The following is a 17,198-nucleotide window of genomic DNA, read 5'->3' on the forward strand; positions in this document are numbered from 1 at the left end:
CAACTACTCAGGAGGCTGAGGCAGGAGAATCGCTTGAACCTGGGAGGCAGAGGTTGCGGTGACAGAGCAAGACTCCGTCTCCAAATAAAAAATGTAGACCCTGAATAGAAGCCCTTTGTTTCTCTGACACATTGGAGTTTACAAATCCTGTTTATGAAAATGATCAGAAGAGAGCTGTTCTGCCTCAAGCCTGTGCAAGAGGCCAGGGCCCTTTCTGTTCAGCCATTCCCTGATTTCTGGGATGATATCTACATGAACTTAAGTTTTGTCAATGGGGAAATTGAGGTCAGAGAACATAAAATGATTCTAGGCAATCCAATGAGAAAACCGTGGGATTTTAGACTGTCTAAAGACTCACTCTAAACCCCAGGACTCTGAATGCCTTCCAAGTCGATAATCTGGACGTAGTAATCTTCCTCCTTTTCGAAAGATCACAAGATAAAGAAGTGGTTGTAAACCTGGACACCAGAGGCATCCCAATCCTGGACACTGTCAGCAGGTGAGGCAGGGACTTCTGCTGTTCTCTAAAGAAGTGAGATTTCAGCTGCAAGGCTGTGACCCAAGGAACCAGCAGAGGAATCTTAATCTCAACATCATCTCCTTTATTAGAAGCCATCATTCTGCCCACAGGAACCATTGTCCCATGTGATTCAAACTAACAGGACATCAGTAAAAACAGCTATCATTTAATTAAAAAAAAAAAAAAAAAAAAAAAAAAAACGATGAACTGACAGGACAAGAATCTCCGGACTGCTCCTTCTAAGATCTAGTTGGCCTCTGATGGAAGGGGATTCAAGGCAGTCCTGGGGAGCCCTTCCATCTCACAGCTGTTGATGCCTGTGGCCAATACCTTCAATCTCTCACCCATCCTGAATTTTTTTTTTTTTTTTTAAGACACAGCCTTGCTGTGGCACCCAGACTGGAGTGCAGTGACACAATCACAGCTCACTGCAGCTTTGATTTCCCAGGCTCAAGTGATCCTCCCACCTCAGCCTCCTAAGTAGCTGGGACTACAGGCATGTACCACCACACCCAGTTAATTTTTTAACTTTTTGTAGAGACAGGGTCTCACTATGTAGCCCAGAGTGGTCTTGACCTCCTGAGAAGCTGAGACTCCAGGCATCTGCCACCACACCCAGCTAATTTTTTAATATTTTGTAGAGACAGGGTCTCGCTATGTAGCCAGAGTGGTCTTGAACTCCTGGATCCAAGCACTCCTCCCACCTCGGCCTCCCAAAGTGCTGGGATTACAGGCATGAACCGCTGCACCCAACCCTGAATTCGAAATGCAGTGAAATCACAAACCATGAACTAGTATAAAGAAGGCACTCTCTTTAATGTATTTCAGCATTAGCCATGGAGGAAGGAGATAAAAAGGTGGAAACAAAATGAGACAGGCCCCAGATCCATTTAGCAAACTTATGGAGGTTAGGTTGGGTATACTCAAGTGACGAGAAAATGAAACAGCTATTGTTCCCTGGGGCAATGTTATAGAACATCTTATTCTGTCTTCTGAAAGCAGAGCTAGAATATGTTTTTAACTAATGCATCTGCAACTGGCCAGTTACCACTTAAAGAGACATGAGCTATAAAGGAGGTAATCCCATCCAGGGTGCAGACAACCAGGATGAGGACCCAGTGTTCTTAGTGGCCCCCAAGTCTCAAGTAGGTAAGCCTCTTTCCTCTTATGAACCTCAGCATTCCCCAGAATTGCATAGTGGGAAAGGCATTTAGGTAAATTTTTATCTTCAGACACCCTCACTCTGATGTTCTCTGGGATTTGATGATGGTCACATTTGGCTTGCTCTAAAACAGAATCAGAAAGAACAGGTGGGCCCCCAGAGTTCAGCCCCTCCAACATGGGTCTGTTTCAGTGCCCTGGACATTGGCACTGTGGATACCAAGGAATTGGATCTAACTTTGCTTGTATTTAACCCGAGTAAGCAAACAAAGCATTTAACTTTGTGTTTAAGATTTAGAAAAATTGCCAGAATCACTTTTATTTCTTCTACAAAAGGAAAATGACCAAGTGAGGCCAGGCACCATCATTCATGCCTGTAATCCCAGCACTTTGGGAGGTCAAAGAGGGAAGATCATTTGAGGCCAGAAGTTCAAGACCAACCTGGCCAACATGGCAAAACCTCATCTCCACAAAAAATACAAAAAAAAAAAAAAATTAGCTGGGCATAGTGGTATACACCTATAATCTCAGCTGTTCAGGAGGCTGAGGCATAAGAAGTGCTTGCACCTGGGAGGTGGAGGTTGAGTGAGCTGAGATGGCACCACTGCACCCCAGCCTGGGTAATAGAGTGAGACTGTCTCAAAAAAAGAAAAAAGAAAAGGAACATGACAAAGTGAGTGGTTCTTCCTAATACCATCAAAACAATTGAGTTTTTTTTTCTCACATTTATTACTCAATCTCTTGCGTAAAGTATTATGAAGTGTAAAATCAATGTTCAAATTAACAATGTTTTAATTTTTACTCTAACCATCATTTTATGACATACATAAATATGTAAGGATTATTTTGAAGGTCTTTAAAACAACTAATGGTAAAGAATCTTCCCTATATATAACAGAAAACTAAATTATTCTCTTTTCTGGCTGGAATCACGGAACATGTCAAAAAGAAGGAGGTTCCTGTTGTGCTAGAAACCCTTAAGAAAAAGTCAAGGAATTTGCAGAGCTGAAGATAAAGTGCCTGAGAATGAAGTTTGCCCAAAAGATGCTTCTAAAGGCAAGGAGGAAGCTTATCTTTGAAAAAGCAAAGCACTATCATAAATAATATAGGCAGATGAGAAGTGAGATTCGAATGGCTAGGGTGGCAAGAAAAGCAGACGACTATGTACCTGCAGAACTGGCGTTTGCCATCAGAATCAGAGGTATCAATGGTATGAGCCCAAAGGTCTGAAAGGTGTTGTAGCTTCTTTGCCTTCGTCAAATCTTCAATGGAACCTTTGTGAAGCTCAACAAGTCTTCAATTAGCATGCTGTGGATTGTAGAACCATATATTGCATGTGGGTACCCAAATCTGAAGTCGGTAAATGAACTAATCTATAAGTGTGGTTATGGCAAAATCAATAAGAAGCGAATTGCTTTGACAGATAACGCTTTGATTGCTCAATCTCTTGGTAAATACGGTATCATCTGCATGGAGGATCTGATTCATGAGATCTACACTGTTGGAAAATGCTTCAAATAAGCAAATAACTTCCTGTGGCCCTCCAAACTATCCTCTCCAGAAGGTGGAATGAAGAAAAAGACCACCCATTTTGTAGAAGGTGGAAATGCTGACAACGGGGAGGACCAGATCAACAGCCTTCTTAGAAGAATGAATGAAGGTGTCTACCATGATGATTTTTCTAATCCGGTCAGTTAATAAGTAACTGCTCTTGAATTGAAAGAAAAAAAAAAAGGAAAACTCAATTATCAAACCTAGTTTTATCTCCTTTAAAATTTGTATCTTATTTAAAGAATATATTACCAGAAGCCTAGAGAACCATGAAGCCTGGATTAAAATGCAGTGAACTGAGATCGTGCCACTGCACTCCAGAGCCTGGGTAATGGAGCGAGACTCCGTCTCAAAAAAAAAAAAAAAAAAGTATTCTTAAAACTTTTTCCAGCTGAGCGTGGTGGCTCACGCCTGTAATCCCAGCACTTTGGGAGGCGGAGGTGGATGGATCACTTGAGGTCAGGAGTTCAAGACCAGCCTGACCAACATGGTGAAACCCCGTCTCTATTAAAAATACAAAAAAAAAAAAAAAAATTAGCCAGGCATGGTGGCAGGTGCCTGTAATCCCAGCTACTCGGGAGGCTGAGGCAGGAGGATGGCTTGAACCCGGGAGGCAGAGNGGGTGGTAAGCGGGGGCCGTCCCTCCCCACTGGGGGGGGGGGGAAAAATTATTACAAAAAAAAAAAAAAAAAAAAAAAAAAAAAAAAACAAAAACTTTTTCCTTAGCCTTCTTTCTTGCTGACAAGTTCTATAGTACTTAGAAATTGCCCAAGAGAAATTCCTACTTCTGATGTGTTTTGTTCTTGGTTTGCTTTTGTTTTTTTCCTGACTTGGCAGAGATGGGACTGAAACACATGTCCCTTGCTTCTCAGTTCAGTTCTCAGGCCACGGCACAACTGTTTTCATGTTATAAGCCTAGGACCTCTGAAAAGCCTTCTCATCTCCAAAATAGACTCTTCCCAACCCCAAAATAAAGCTTAAGAAGCCTTTCACAATGACTCACTCAGAAACAAAGGTTCCCCAACAGAGAAGCAAGTCATGAAATAAACACCCCACAAGCTCCAAGCACCCCCTGTGTGCCATGGGCAGTCTCCAAGCCAGGAGGGCCTCAGAGAACAGTAGAGCCATGGGAAATTGCTCTCTCATGTTTACTTTCCCCTTGTACCAGACACAATCAAGAGAACTTCCTCCCCTGTCTGCCTTTTTTGCTGCCTTTCCATCCAGCCCTCTATTCATTCAGTTTTCCATCAACAATAGATTGGATCCATTAAGGCCCCAACTTTCCTTCCACCCGACACCCATGTCATGGATATAAGTGAGGTGTCCTCCTATTCTGTCTCTAGGCCCCAGCCATGTGTCTTATTTGAGCCAGCAGAAAATCAGAGAACTTGACACAAACAGAGGCAAGAAAAATTACTAGTATGTTCCTACTTGTCCCTTGTAGCCTCTTCCATGGGCACAAGCCAGCCTGCTGGGAGATGAGAGGCATGAACCAGGGTCAAGTCACCCAGTTGTCCCAGCCATGCCCATTATAGACCATCCAGTAGCCAGACAACTCCCCAGATGTATGACCAACCGCAATCAATTTCAGCAGAACTGGCTGGCCATCCCGGGCACGAGAGCAAGAAACAGACATTGCCGTAAGCCACTGAGGTTTTTTATTTATGACTAAGCATTATTGTGGCAATAAATCATCTCTACATTCCAGCTAGCAGGAAGGAGGAAGGACAAAAGAATGTTTCCAGAAGTCACATAGGATGCTATCAGTTATTTGTCATGGGCAAGAACTCAGTCTCACAGCTGCCTCTACTGCAGAGAAGATTGGAAAATAATGGTCTTTATTCCAGACAGTCATATTTCCAGCCACAAATTGCAAGTTCTATTATTAAGGGAGAAGTGGAGAAAGGAAATTGGGAAACAATGAGAAGTCTCTGCTGCAAGTGCAGACAGGTTTGGGATCAAACAGATCTAGGTCCATACTGCAACTCAACCAGGGACTCAACTTAGGACCTTGGGCAAAATGTTTCCTTCCCGGGGGGCCTCAGTGTTCCTATCTATACAGTGGGAGCAAGGGAGAGTTAGTCTGCATGGGCTTTTAAGCTCCTCCTCTCCTGGCTCTTTCCTTGCTAGAAATCACAGTGAAGATTTTGAAGGGGTTGACCTTCCATCAGATGCTAGCAAAGATGTACCTATTTATACACCTAGGTGAAATTGCCCTTCAGTCTGAAAGTATTTAGTGAACAAAAAGGCCAACATCTAGCAGAAACTTGTGTTGGAAAAAGACCTGCCTGGGCTCGCTCTTGCTGCTTTTCAAGTTACACAGAAGCGGTTGTCTGGGGCAGGCATCTAGTACACTAAGGCCTCTAGCTATAACCCTTAGGTGCCCAGTAGAGGTCAGAGAACAAAGATCCAATTATGTTGCTCAACTCCTGCCTGGGACTCCATCTAAGGAAGCAGAGACCCAAAAAGATACGGAAAGGGAGTGGTCAGATAGTCGAATTCCAGCCAGGCAACATTTCTATGGTCCTGTTTGGAATAGGAACAGAGAAAACTACATTTTAATGTACTGCCATCAAATTACATAACCCACATGTGTACTTTATAAAGAGGAAAGAAACCTTTACTCAGAGTCTAATTACAGCTTTCTAAAAGTCCTATAAAGCCATATGGTTCTGCAATGAAAGAAACTTCCCACTTTATATTTGATAAATCAGACTTACGTAATTTACAACTCAAGAATCCTCTTACTCTTACTCTAAACCTCAAGTATTTGTGTCTCCTCTTGAGGAAAAAAAATTCAAAATAGCACTGAAGCCCAGGGCCAGCAGAATACTCTATCTGCCACAAAATTCATGACTGTCCTGAATTTTGTAAGAAATGCATGAATTATAACAACAAAACAGCAACATTACGTATTGAGTGTTTACTCTGTGCCCAAAACTTTGAGTCCAATGTTTCAATGACTCCTCAAAAAGCCATTAGGCATTACGATGCCACTTACAGGCATGGACACTGAAGCTCAGAGAAGCCACCTAAGTCATCCAAGGTCACACAGCTAACATATGATGAACTGGGATATCATCTTAGATAGTTGTCTCCACAGCAAAGCACTTGGCACAGTGTCTTACACATAGTTAACATCACAAATGTTACTATTATGCTTAATCCCCTTAAAATGATTCCTGCCAGTCAGGCACAGTGGCTCACACCTACAATCCCAGCACTTTGGGAGGCTGAGTTGGATGTATCACTTGAGGTCAGGAGTTTGAGACCAGCCTGACCACTGTGGTGAAACCCTGTCACTGCTAAAAATACAAAAAGTAGACAGGCGTGGTGGCAGACACCTGTAATCCCAGCTACTCGGGAGATTGAGGCAGGAGAATCCTTGAACCCGAAGGGCGGAGGTTGCAGTGAGCCAATATCACGCCATTGAACTCCAGTCTGGGCAACAGGAGACTCAGCCTCAAAAATAAATAAATAAATACATAAATACATAATTTTAAAAATAATAAAAATAAAAATAAATTTTATAAAAATGATTCCCACCTATATTGGGGCAAGGTGGTCCCACAGATTCCTTAACCCACAGCGTCTAGATGATTTTCATTGGCAAACCCATAATTTTTCCTGTAAGTTTCCTACATCCCTGCCAAAGTCAGAAGATTTGTCTTATTTTATTGGTTTCTGAGAATGCTGATTTCACTTTTTAGGGTTTCATCAGGACAATCTTAAGAAATAATCTCCTCTGGCCAGACGCAGTGGCTCAAGCCCGTAATCCCAGCACTTTGAGAGGCTGAGGCGGGAGAATCGCTTGAGTCCCAGAGTTAGAGACCAGCCTGGGCACCATAGTGAGACTCCGTCTCTACAAAAAAATAGAAAAAAGTAGCCGGGTGTGGTGGTGCATGACTTTAGTTCTAGCTACCCAGGAGGCTGAGGTGGGAGGACCACTTGAGCCAGGGAAGAAGAGACTGCAGTGAGCCATGATAGTTCCACTGCACTTCAGCCTGGGCAACTGAGCAATACCCTGTCTCAAAAAAAAAAAAAAAAAAAAAAGAGAGAGAGAGAGAGAGAGAAAAGAAAAGAAAACAATATATATCTTCCATATCTCTGGAAATTAGCACACTGTCTTGAAATCAGTTATAAGGCTGCATAGAGAATCATCATGAACGAGCTTTTGAGTTTCATGAGCACAAAAGCATAGAGAGGTGGGTGGCTACTGAAAGGCAGAACAGTGTGTCATCGGGGAAGGCACAGAAGTCTTTCCAAGATACAGCACACCGTGTAGTTCAACATGTAACTTCATACATGCCAGCTCTTCTTGCCCTGAGCAAGGTGGGAATTGTGGATGCCATTTTAAAGATTAGCAAATGAGACTCAGAGCAGGAAAATGATTTGCCCCGCGTGGGAAAGGCAGAAGTCTGACTCCAACTAGGGGTGGGTAGCATGTTTGGCCATGGACATTCCAGATGACTTGGTGACAAGAAGAAAGCATGTGTGGAAGGAAAGGGAAGCCATATTGACTCTGAATTACATGTTGCCCTACACTGCGGCGGCTCCTTCCTCCTTCTCTTCCAAAAGGGAAGAACCAAACACATCACCAAGAGGAATGCCCACCAGGTGCTCCTGAGAGATGACCTGCACTGTCATACTGTTCCATGGGCCATCTAGTAGGGGAGAGAGCCTTGGAAAGGCACGGGCACCACCTCTTCGGAACCTAAGCCCTTTCCAGTGCTGCCCCAAGAAGGCTCAGAGTGATGCTCTCTAGCTCCACTCTACAGCAAATAATAGCACTGTGAAGTTTCACTGTAATAAAGAGATGATTCAGTGATTACTCAGAGAAACCATAGAATTTCAGAGATGCGCTCCTTAACCACAAACGTGTACAGCAATGCCAGCTTCTTCTCCCTGCTGCAGCCTTCGCATTTGGGGTCAGATCTGAGTAATAAATGACATCCTAAATGACTGGTGACAGTGTTCACTCTTCCTTCCTCCCCAGCCCCACCACACTCAGAACTCAGCCACTGTGGCAAAATTTTAATACAAAGCCTTCAACAAGAGCAGTGAAACTTGTCTTCTCTTCATTTTCTCACAAGCCTCAAACTGATACTGGAAATTTTTTTCTCTGTCTCCAGTGTAATCGAAAAATATATTTTTATTAAGCAGAAATCCAAAAGTCAAGCCTATTTTTAGAATGGGAAATTACATTACAGAGGATGATTTTTTTTTCCAAAAGGTTTGTAAGTATCAACTATGTAAGAGCCACAGAAGGGTTTTGTTTGTGACAGTCACCTCGGGGCTTTGAAGAGAGCTTAGGGGCTGGGATTCTTGGAAATCAACAATCTGAAGTCGTTTGAAAGAATAAACCAAATTTCCAGCTCAAAAAGCATGGACAAGTGATGAGTTTACATCCATAATGATGCCCTCCCACAGCTTCTTAGGAGGGAAACAAAAACCATCCCATAACATTTATTATGTAGGTCATGGATACAATGGCTGTGACAGTTAATTGTATAAGTCAACTTGACAGGATCATGAAATGTTCCGCTGTCTGGTTAAACATTATTTCTGGGTATGTCTGGAATAGATCAGCCTTTGAATCAGTGAACTAAGTAAACTGGTTTGCCCTCCTCCATGGGGGTGGGCAGCATCCAATCTGTTGGAGGCCTGAACAAATCAAAAAGGCAGAGAAAGGGAGGATTCAACCTCTCCCTGCCTGACTGCCTTAACTTGGACATCCATCTTCACCTGCCCTCAGCACTCACTGTCCTCAGGCCTTCTGACTCACGCTGGACTGTATACCATTGGCTTTCCAACTTGTAGATGATAAGACATATATACAAACGGAGAGAGAAAGACAGAGAGAGGTCGAGAGAGAGAGAGACTGAAAGAGGAAGGGAGGGGAGGGAGGGAGAAGCAGGGAGAGGGAGGGAAAGACAGAGAGGGAGGGAGAGACAGAGAGGAAAGGAGAGACAGAGGGATACAGAGAGACCGAGAGATACAGAGAGACCGAGAGATACAGAAACAGAGAGGGACAGAGAGAGAGGGACACCAAGCAAGGGAGAGAAGCCGAGAGAGAGAGAGAAGCCGAGAGAGAGAGACGCCGAGAGAGAGAGAGACACCGAGAGAGAGAGAGAGACACTAAGAGAGAGAGACACAGAGAGAGAAAGAGAGAGAGGAAAGCAGGATCCTAGTGGTTCTGGTTTTCTGGAGAACCCTAACACAATGATGTACCTCAAAAGAGTGTTTTCTAAACCCCATTTATTCACACATCACTGTGATTCTAACCTCTTCTCTTATTTCCTTAATATTTTTCTTTAAACAATATTATTCTTTTACATTAAAACAAAGGTACATATCACTACGATAAATAGCAAAGATCAATACAAAAATAAACATAACAAAAACAAAACAATGAGCTTAAATTCTAGCCTGATGCCATCACCTGCCAAAGACTCAGAGCCTGCCTGCTGTTCTCTTTTTATTGTGAGGGAGGTCAGCAACTGTTTGAAGGCATTACTGAGTGGGTAGCACCCAGCTACATTTAGGTAATTGAAAGGACTAAAAAGGGAGTCACTACTTTATGTTGCGAACCAGTGCTATAGAATGTCATGTCCATGTTTGGCCTTAAATTTCCCCACTTCTCATCAGGGGACTGGGACCCACACTGCAGGAAAATATTTCACTGATGCCTTCACCTAATCAGAGATTAATTAGAGCTCTTGTTCACAAACAGAAATGGAATGAAATAAATTCATTCAACCATCATGGAAAAGTGTGGTGATTCCTCAAAGAACTAAAAACAGAACTACCATTCAACCCAGCAATCCCATTACTGGGTATATACCCAAAGGAATATAAATCATTCTATCATAAAGACACATGCACATCTATGTTCATTGCAACACTATTTGCAATAGCAAAAACATGAATCAACCTAAATGTCTATCAGTGGTAGCCTGGATAAAGAAAATGTGGTATATATGCATGATGAAATACTATGCAACCATTAAAAGGAATATGATCATGTCCTTTGCAGGAACATGGATGGAGCTGGAGATCAGTATCCTTAACAAGTGAATGCAGCAACAGAAAACCAAATACTGCATGCCCTCACTTGTAAGTGGGAGCTAAATAATGAATATACATGGACATAAAGAACAGAACAATAGACACTGGGGACTCCTTGAGAGTGGGGGGTGGGGAGAGGGAGAGGATCAGAAAAAATACCTATTAGGTACTATGCTTAGTACCTGGGTGATGAAATAATCTGTACACCAAACCCCTAAGACATGAGTTTACCTACATAACAAACCTGCACATGTACCCCTGAACCTAAAATTAAAAATTTTTTTAAAAGAAGAAAGGAGAGTGAGTGATCTGTCCTCCCTCTCACATGGACAGTACTTCGTAGATAAAAAGAGACCTTGTGCCCTGTATCTCACTTAACCACTCTGTGTAACAAACCACCCAAACGTTCAGTGACAACAGTCAGTTTTCATCACTTTCTTAGCTGTGAGTAGCATGGAGGCCAAGGGATCTCAGCTGGGCCTAGCTGGGTACTTGCCTGGAATGACTCTGATCTATGTTTCTCATTGTCCTCTAGGGACTAATAGGTTAGTGGGGGCATACTTTTTCTTGGCACTGGCAGAAGAGCAAGATCATAATTGGCAGCACAGGGAAACTTTTAAGGCATAAGCTTAGAACTCTAATACTATTCTTCTCCCCACAAGCCATTGGCCAAAGCAAGTTACTTAGTCAAATCCAAAATCAAAAGCATGGAAACACATACTGTCCACAATGAGGGCATGGCAAAGGTATAACCATAGGCAGGGATAAAGAATTGGGAACAACAGTTCAATCTATCACACTCAATATCTCCTTTGATCTTTGTGGAAACCTCCATTTGAGTATCCTTTAGAGCCAAATGCAACATGATCAGAACTAAATTTAAATTCTTAACATTTATGATCAGTTGATTCTCAGCAAGAGTACAATGACCATTTAATGGGGGAAAGAATAGTGTTTTCAACAAATGGTGCTGGGACAACTAGTTAGCTCCACACAAAACAATGAAGTTGGACCCCACTTCATACCATATATAAAAATTAACTCAAAATGGATGATACACCTACATGTAAGAGATAAAGCTATACAACTCTTAGAAGAAGACATAAGAGTAAATTAGGCCAGGTGTGGTGGCTCATGCCTGTAATCCCAGCATTTTGGGAGGCCAAGGCAGGTAGATAACCTGAGGTCGGGAGTTCAAGACCAGTCTGACCAACATGGTGAAACCCCGTCTCTACTAAAAATACACAAAATTGGCCAGGTGTGATGGTGTGCACCTGTAATCCCAGCCATTTGGGAGGCTAAGGTGGGAGAATTGCTTGAACCCAGAAGGTGGAGGTTGCAGTGAGCCAAGATCATGCCACCGCACTCCAGCCTGGGCAACAAAGTGAGACTCCATCTCAAAAAAAAAGAAGACAGGAGTAAATAAATCTTTATGACCTTGGGTTAGACAACTGGTTTGTTAGATGTAACACCAAAAGCGCAAGCATCAAAAGAAAAAAAAAAGATAAATCTAACATCAAAATTTAACATGTTTTGTTTCAAAGGACACTATAACTATTAAGAAAATGAAAAGACAACGCATAGAATGCAAGACATATTTGCAATCCATAGATCTGATAAAGGTCTAGTATGCAGAATATATTTTTAAAGCTCTTAAGACTCCACACTAGAAAGACAACTCAATTTCTTAAAGGGCAAAGGATTTGAATAAACATTTCTCTAAACAGGATATGAAAATGGCCAATACATACATAAAACGATGCTCAACATCATTAGTCATTAAGAAAATACAAATCAAAACCACAATGAGATAGCACTTAAAACACACTGGGCTGAAATTAAAAAGACAATAAAAAGGGACATCAAGGATGTGAAAAGACTGGAACCTTCACACATTGCTGGCGCATTGCAGAATGGTGCAGCACCTTTGGAAAAAGTTTGACAATTCCTCAAAATGTTAAACATAGAATTATCATATGACTTAGCAATTTCACTTCTAGGTATATAGTCAAGAGAAATAAAAATATCCGTCCACCCAAAAACTTGCACACAAATATTCATAGCAGCATTATTCATAGAGCCAAAATGTGAAAAATGACCTAAATATTTGCCAACAGATGAATCAATAAACAAAGTATGATATATCCACACAGTTAATTTTTCTTTTTCTTTTTCTTTTTTTTTTTTTTTTTGAGACAGGGTCTCGCTCTGTTATCCAGGTTGGAGTGCAGTGGTACAATCATGGCTCAATGCAGCCTCAACCTCCTGGACTAAAGATATAAGAATGACAAAAGTAAAAAATAGTGAAAAAAAACCCTGGAGAGGATTCAATGTGATTACTCATATATTGTTCATGGAAATGTAAAATGGTACAGTCACTCTGGAAAATAATATGGCAGTTTCTTTTAAAACTAAAAATGGATTGACCATACAATCCAGCAATTGTATAGTAAATTGGGCATTTATCATACAGAAATGAAAACATTTTCACCAGAAACTAGTACACAAATGTTCTCAGTAGCTTTATTTGTAATAGCCAAAAACTGCAAACCATCCAAATATCTTTCAAAGGGCAAATGGCCAAAAAATCTTTGGTACATGCATTACTATGGATTACTACTCAGCAATAAAAAGGAGCTAACTATTGATACATGTTCCTCATGTATATAAGGAACAAGGAAGTTGTGCTGAGAAAAGCCAACCTCAAAAAGATACATACATACTGCATGTGTCCATTTATGTAATATTCATGAAATGACATAATTATAGAATGTAGAACAGGTTAGTGGTTTCCAGGGGTTAGAGATGTTAGGCAGAGGGGGTGGGTGTGGCCATAAAGAGGAAGCAGAAAGGAACCTTGTGGTGATGGCACACACAGTTAAGTATCTTGATTGTGGTGGTAGTTACACCAAGCTACACACGTAATAAAATTTCATGCAGCTATACACACACACACACACACACAAATGAGTACTTGAATAAAAACTGAACTTTGAATAAGCTCTGCAGATTGCGCCAATGTTAATTTCCTGATTTTGATTTTGTAATATACTATGGCAAGATGTTAACATTTGAGGAGGCTGGGGGATGGGTTCATAGGAACTGTCTGCAGAGAGAAAGTAACAAAGTTACCTCTTTGTTTCTGTCTGCAGAGAGAAAGTTACAAAGTTACCTCTGTAACTTTCTGTGAATTTGTAATTATTTCAAAATAAAGTTTTGGGCCAGAGACAGTGACTCAGCCTGTAATCCCACCACTTTGGGAGGCAGAAGTGGGAAGGTTGCTTGAGCACAGGAGTTTGAGACTAGCCTAGGCAACATGGCAAGACCCCTTCTCTACAAAATTTAAAAATTAGCCTGGTGTGGTGGTGTGTGTCTGTGGTTCCAGCTAGTTGGGAGGCTGAGGTGGGAGGATGGCTTGACCTCAAGAGGCCGAGACTGCAGTGAGCCGAGTTCACGTCACTGCACTCCAGCTGGGGCGACAGACCGAGACTTTATTAAAAATAAAAATAAAAATAAATTAAAAATAAAATAAAGCTCTTGAAAAACCTAAATTGAATTCCCTAATTTCACATCCACAGGTACGAAAGCTAATGCTTCACTCTCAACACCAGATAACAATAAGCAAAATTTATTGAGTGCTGCATCTCTATCAGGCACTACATTTACAGCTTTCCATGGCTAGTCTAATTTACTCCTCACACCAACTCTATTATTATTTGTATTTTAAAGTTAAGGAACTGAGAATTAGAGGGGTTAATGGCTATGGCCAAGGTCATGCATTAGGTTAGGAAGGCAAGCATCCCACCCAAGTACTCGGACCCCAGAATTTATGCACTGTGAAACCACCAGAGTAAAAATCCACCCGCTTGTCTTAGCCCAGTGCATCAGGTCAAGATTTCATTATTCCCTACCTGAACCAGAAATTAATACAGAAGCCTATTGGCCCATCTCCCCTCCCAGACCCAAGGAGAAAAAAGTAATCACACCATCCATGCTTGAATGGTAAACCACCCCAAACAGAAGGCAGTTTCTTTATGCAAAGATTTTAAGTATTTTCTCCAATTTGAATATATACACATTTAGTACTATGGGTGAAATAAACACGCATCAACTTGTAAGTATTCAGTACCTGATATGTGTTTGCCAGAGCATATTACATAAAATACATTAATTTGGAAATACCTGTGTTGCTATCCGTATTAGTCTATTTTTTACACTACTATAAAGAAATGCCCAAGCCCAGGTAAGTAACAAAGAAAAGAGGTTTAATTGACTCACAGTTCTGCATGACTAAGGAGGCCTCAGGAAACTTACAATCATGGCAGAAGGGGAAGCAGGCACATCTTACACGGCACAGGTGAAAGAAGAGAGCAGGAGCAACTGTCAGGTGTAAAACCATCAGATCTCATGAGAACTCACTCGCTATCAGGAGAACAGCATGGGGGAAATTGCCCCCATGATTCAGCGACCTCCCACCAGGTCCCTCCCCTGACACGTGGGGATTACCATTTGGATTACAAATCCAGATGAGATTTGGGTAGGGACACAGCCAAACTATATCACCATCCTCAATCTTTCACCCTCTGAAACAATTTCATTCAAATACTTCATACACATCTTTAACCTCATCTAACACAGGTTTCCAGAATATATTATCTTCATTTCTAAGTTATTTTTTAAATAATGCTTTTGAATTTCTATATAAATAATGCTGTTCCTGAAAAACTCATCCCAAGCTAAAAAGGATCCATTTGTATCACATCAATGAAATTTATGATTAAAAAAAAAAAGAAGAACCTCTATAAATCAGTAGTTCTTAATGCTGGCTGTGAATTAAAATCAACTGGGGAGCTGTAAAATCTATCGACACCGGGGCCCTTGCCCCCAAATAGTGATTTTACTGACCTGGAGTGGGTGCTAGGAGTGGCATTTTCTAAAGTTCCTCCCATGATTCTAATATACAGCCTGATCTGAGAACCGCCGCTTACCTGTATATAATGATCCCCGCAATAGAATTCAGTAGTTCTTGATTATACACAAGAATCACCTGGAAATCTTTGTAAACATACTGCTGCCCAGATTCCACACCCTAACAAAATTATAATTTAGCTGGGGTTAGGCTCCAGGTGTTCTTTGTTTTAAAAACACTTCAAGTGAATCTCACTTGCAGCCAAAATGGAGAACCTTCAATTACCATTTAAGAGTGTGGCTTTAATCATTCTGAGCAAACTGTCACAAGGACAGAAAACCAAACACTGCATGTTCTCACTCATAGGTGGGAATTGAACAATGAGAACACTTGGACACAGGGTGGGGAACGTCACACACTGGGGCCTGTCGTGGTGTGGGGGAAGCGGGGAGGGATAGTGTTAGGAGATATACCTAATGTAAATAACGAGTTAACAGGTGCAACACACCAACATGGCACATGTATACATATGTAACAAACCTGCACGTTGTGCACATGTACCCTAGAACTTAAAGTATAATAATAAAAAAAAAAGTATGACTTTACCTGTGAGCTTTCAAAGGCGGTTTAACTCACCATCAAATATTTATTAAAGGAATTCAGCACAGCTGTGGGGTCACAGCACCCTCCCCAACCACCTGAATGACCCCACAGCTGTGCTGAATTCCTTTGCTTTCTTCTGTTTCCATTGTAGCCAGTGACCTCCAGATGCATCAAATGATAGCCCTGATTGAGAACATGTTAATCCAATGTGGCTTCCTCAAATGTGTATAGTACTTGCTTGTCCTAAATAAAGGAATGGAAAGAATGCCTCCTAAGGTGAGAGATTTTGTCAGGACTCCAATACGAAGTGATTCCCTCTTTTCTGAAAGATAAATTGGGAAAAAAAAAAAAAAAGTCACTTTATGTTTGCATATGTTTTTAATAACTACCCTCTCTTTATTTTATTTTTTGAGATGCAGCATCTCTCTGTCAGAGCCTCTCTCTGTCGCCCAGGCTGGAGTGCAGTGGCACGATCTCAGCTCACTGCAAGCTCCGCCTCCCGGGTTCACACCATTCTCCTGCCTCAGCCTCCTGAATAGCTGGGACTACAGGCGCCCGCCACTACGCCTGGCTAATTTTTTGTATTTTTAGTAGAGACGGGGTTTCACCGTATTAGCCGGGATAGTCTCGATCTCCTGACCTCGTGATCTGCCCGCCCTGGCCTCCCAAAGTGCTAGGATTACAGGCATGAGCCACCGCACCCGGCCAGTAACTACCCTTTCTTAAAGTGCTTACTACATCTAGGCACTATGTTAAATGTTTACCTGATTTCATTTAATACTTAAAAATGCATACAGGACATATAATTATTATTATTCCTGGCCAGGCGAAGGCCACACCTATAGTCCCAGTATTTTGGGAGGTCAAGGTAGGGGGGATCACTTGAAGCCAGGAGTTTGAGATCAGCTTGGCCAACATGGTGAGACCCTTTCTCTACTAAAAATACAAAAATAGCTGGACATGATGGTGCATGCCTGTAGTCCCAGCTATTTGGGAGGCTGAGGCATGAGAATCACTTGAACCCGGGAGGCAGAGGCTGCAGTGAGCCAAGATTAGGCCACTGCACTCTAGCCTGGGTGACAAACTGAGATTCTAGCTCAAAAAAGAAAAAAATATATTATTATTCCCATATTGCAGAGTGTGAAGTCCCTTTGTCTAAGGTTACTACCCAGTGGGTGGACAGAGACAGAATGGCACCCAGGTCTACAGTGTCCAGTGCTGTACTGCCCCCTTCTGGCCATCCTCTAGGTGCTTCCCGAGGCCCCAGGACTTGTGCCCCAGTGAACAGCCTGGTGGATGGACAGCATGGCATCGTGGTCAGCAGAACTCCTCCCTCCTCCTCGCTGTTGTGGTTCAGTCCAAACCCCCCAGCCCCAACATTCCCTG

General features: G+C 42.0%; 1 pseudogene; it reads left to right on the forward strand.

Annotated features, from left to right (window-relative positions):
- The window catches only part of LOC112607686, a 44,585-nt pseudogene extending 41,206 nt beyond the window's left edge, over positions 1-3,379 (forward strand).
- The last annotated feature ends 13,819 nt before the right edge of the window (positions 3,380-17,198 follow it).

The sequence above is a fragment of the Theropithecus gelada genome, chromosome 15, assembly GCF_003255815.1.
Source record: "Theropithecus gelada isolate Dixy chromosome 15, Tgel_1.0, whole genome shotgun sequence".
Taxonomy (NCBI): domain Eukaryota; kingdom Metazoa; phylum Chordata; class Mammalia; order Primates; family Cercopithecidae; genus Theropithecus; species Theropithecus gelada.